Source organism: Nothoprocta perdicaria, unplaced genomic scaffold, assembly GCF_003342845.1.
Source record: "Nothoprocta perdicaria isolate Ctin4 unplaced genomic scaffold, notPer1 scaffold_405, whole genome shotgun sequence".
In the NCBI taxonomy this organism is placed as follows: Eukaryota; Metazoa; Chordata; class Aves; order Tinamiformes; family Tinamidae; genus Nothoprocta; species Nothoprocta perdicaria.
The window spans coordinates 203,984-208,153 of NW_020455650.1; positions in this window are offsets into that span (position 1 = coordinate 203,984).

Consider the following 4,170-nt stretch of genomic DNA (forward strand, 5'->3'; position numbering starts at 1 on the left):
GGACACGCGCCGGGGCCGCGCGCGCGGGCGCAGGGCGCGCGCGGGGCGTTAGCGCGCGCATACGCGGGCAGCAGCACGCGCAGGGCGCCGCGCACACGTGGGAGCTCGCGCGGGGTCCCGTGCGAGCCCGTGCACGAGCATGACGCGCTCCTGGGCATGCATGCGCGCGGGGTGGCGTTCGTGGCGTGGTGCACATGCACACGGTAACGCAGGAGCTCCGCACAGGCGCCCAGCAAGGAACACGGGGTGCAGTGCATCCACACACGCACCGGGGCTAGCACATCTGCGGTGACATGCACGACTGCATATGCACTCAGGCGGGCGCGCCCGTGGCTGCACACGCTCGCGCACAGCCCACTCGGGCTGCACACAAAGGAAGAAGCAGCCACACGCACCACGGCACGCGCAGACGCGCAGGGTGGCACTCRCGGCGCTGCACACGCTCACGACGCGTGCGCGCACGGAGGCACACACACCCCCGGGGCAGCACACACAGGATTTTACACACACACACACGCGTGTGTGCACGCCCGAGGGGAGAACGCACAGGACCACGCGCCCTTGGCACTATCCCCAGGGGAGCACGCGTGGGATGGTACATAGACATACATGATGCTCCCGAGGAGGCCTGCTCCCTGGGGAGGAATCCAGTCCTGATTTTCTTGGTGCAGGGGGAGGGGGGGGGGAACTACCCCTGCTCTCCGGGACAGAGGCTCAGCCGCCCACCCCCGGTGGCAGAAAAAACAGGCCCGGATCACCYTGTGTGGAATGGGTCTGAACCCCGCGCTCACTCCCACTGTTTGTCCAGCAAGGCAAGGGCAATTTCTGCCTCTGCTTTTACTGCTTGTTTAACATTTGCTAAAGAGATCCAGGGGAAAAACAAACACAAGGCAAACAAATGGGAAAGCTGCTCTGCGGAGTGACGCCTGGATGCTCGCCGTGCACAAACAACGGGGCCTGAGAGCGGCTGATGGAGGAGTACACCCCTTCAACCGGCCACCGACGTCTCTGGGGTCCTGTGGGYTCAGGGACTTGCCCTAGCACGGAGCTGCGTGAAAGATATTCTCACTTGCACGGTCTGGGTCCTGGGGGGGCTCTAAGGAGCAGAGCACAAGCCTGGGTTTGTGAGACTGAAGGATTAGTGTGCAAACCCTCTGGAGATTTCCTGGGCACCTGGTTGGACTGGGAAAAGCCAGAAAACCTGGCTGTGTTGACTGAGAGGCTTTTGAAATWATCTGCACCCCAGCAGACCATCCCAAGGCTTTCCTTGCCCATCGACTGTGTTGCAAGCAGTAGAGATACCTCTTTATATCAACCATCATTAAATGGTTGAAAATGCAGAATGGAGGCAACCCTGAAACAGCAATGACTGCATTTAGAAATAGGGCATCTGGCTTTCGTGGGCTACAGGCAAGTTCATGTACCACGTGTGCTGCATCTGAACCTGGAGCAGCCTTATCCATGGACCCAGTCTCCTGGCCAAGAAGCTGGCGCCCACAGAAGTTCCCACCGGTATTTAGCAGAGATTCAGAGCTTTCCACCTCGGTTTGCACTGGTCCCTGGGACAGAAGCCCTGGAAGACGCACCCCTGCAGAAGGTCCGTGTTTCCCTGGTGCTGCTGCACATCCAGCTGGACAGACATGTCAGGGTCCTCGTGGAAGGGTCCCGACAGCCCCTTCCAGCCAAGGCCCCRCAGGACCCGGGCTGCGTGGCACGGAAGGGAGGAAGGGAGATGCGCGATCAGCGCTGCCTCTTCCTGCGGGGCCACGAGGCGATAAGCAGGTCTCGTGCGCCTGACTCACGCCGCCAGCTCCCCAAGCAGCGGCTTCTCGGCCGCCCCGGTGCGGGACTCCGGGCCAGGTCCCCCCCGGGACGTCAGCGCCCGTGTGCAGGCTGCAGCCGTGCAGCGGGCGCACGGTTTGCCCGCGCTCCCAGCTGCTCCCGCCAGCTCCGGGCTGGGAGGACCTGGTGCGTGGTGGAGGGAACAGCYCTCTGCCCCCTGCACACACCAGCGYTCCGGAGGCTGTCACAGGCTCATCCCAGGCTGACGGATCAGTGTGGCTTTATTTTGCTTTTTTTCCCCCTTGTGGGAACCTTCTCATTAAACCCTTGGCACAAAGCATTGCTTTTGCACTGCTTTTCTCTGCTCGCTTCCCACACACTCTTCAGCAAGCTCTAAAATCCCCGCTCCCCGCATGCCCAGGCATCCCGGCAGCGCCACAACCTCCCGCACCCACACAGCCGCGTTCGCCGGCACTTCCACCCGGGCCGGGTGGGTGGGAAGCGCGGCTGACTCACGCCGGGGCYGGCCTCGCTGTGCACACGCGTGGAGCGGACCCTGCCCGGACAGAAATCCCCTGGCTCTCGGTAAAGGCAACCGGAGCAATGTAGGATGTGAGTCACRGAGGAAGCGGTGTGACAGGTCTGGAAAACACCCGGACCTGGCTTGGCACAGCCCCACGGAGAGCATCCCTCCGTGCCCGGGTCCTGCACGCCCAGCAGATGCTCTCCTACAAGCCAGAGCCTGACCGCATCAGGATGGACCTCCTCAGGTGGTGCCTGCACGTGGCTCCCCAGCAAAGGCCGATTTCCCTGCCAAACTGCAATTTTCAGTTCCCAGCCACTTTGACTTTCACACTGTTCAGAAAAGAAGGGGTCATTACACTTCTTTCTTTCAATTTGATTTTGATGATGGGGAGAAAATGGGTATTTCTTGTTCTCCCTTTACACCAAGAGGGGAGAACCTTTTCTTTTTATTCTTCTCCTTTTTYTTTGCCTTGCTCAGGCCTTCCATACAAATTAATCCTTGGGCCAAAGCCAAGCCTGAGGAAATTTCATCTAAAACGACGGAATTTTTGAGCCTGACGGGAGTAATTATAGGGGGTTAGAAAGCAAACTCTTTCRCGGCTTTAACAAGAGCAGAATGTGACCTGGCACTTGTTACAGCTAATAAAAATGTTAATGAAGCAGCAGTAACAATGCAACACTCGGATTCCTCCCCTGCTTTTCCTCTGCTCCCCGGCCTCCTGCCTTTCCAGCATTGCTCCCCAGCTCCGGCAATGGGCTCTGGCCGCAGGAGCGGGTGGTCGGGGGCCGTTTTCGGCGCTGCTCCGCTCGGCGCTCGCGGGAGCCGCGGGACGGCACCGAGCGCAGGGCCGGCGCYGCTGTCCCTGTCACCGCAGGCGGTGGCCCCGGTGGCAGCCGGGCGCCGTGTTTGCCTTTCTGTGCAAACATTGCGGAGGGCGGCGCAGCGGGATTAGCAGCTCCCCGGCGCGCGCGAGGGACGCGGCGCGTTGGTGTGTTTGCCTGGGTCCCAGGAGACCGGGACGGCCCTGAGGCCCGGTGGCGTCCTGGAAGGATGCAGCTCCAGCGGCTCCCCTCGCTGCTGGCCCTTGGGATGTGCCTCGGGATGCAGGGAAGCGAGCAATGCTTTTCAGGGGGACGCCCATGCCTTCCATGGAGTTTGTCAAGCCCAGYGCAAGTCGAGCGCCGCCGCGGTCCTTGTACACAGGCTCTGGTAACTCAGCCAGCGAAAGGAGGCAGAGCAGGGAGCTCCTGCGAGCGGCCCAGCGGGCACGCAGCGCGCCAGGCCCCGCCGGGGAGCCAGCCCCTTGTTGGCCGCGCTGTGGTGGACTCTTGAGGAAGGGTTGGCAGGAGACCATCTGGAGACCATCTACTCCAATGACTCGCGCTCGGGCAGGGTTGCCTGGAGCTCCTCCCAAGCCCTGCTCTGCACCGAGCCACCTACGACCACCAGCAGCTCCCCAGTGACGGAGTTTCACCCAAGGGCAACCCCTCCTGCCCTTCAGAGCAGCCCGTCCTCCTTGCATTCGTGCAGCCCACCAGCGCCATGCATGGGGACCCTCGAAGCCCCTTGCCGGGTGGGAGGCTGCACCAAGTAGACAGGACCCTATAGCTGCAAGTGGAATGAGCAGCACAAAAGGGTGCCCAGGGCGCCGCAGCCGGCAGCCTCCACCCATGGCAATGAGATGTGCTTTTCACTCGGAGGCTGCTGTGTGGATAACCGGGCTGCCRGTGACTGAGCACCCTGGCACGTATTTTAATTACCGAGGGAGCATCCGTCATGTGCCACTCCTGCGGTGCAGCTGCTTTGTGGCAGTGTTTGCTTGGGCATATTTAATCGCCAGCAAAGGCTTCGGCGTTGGGCTT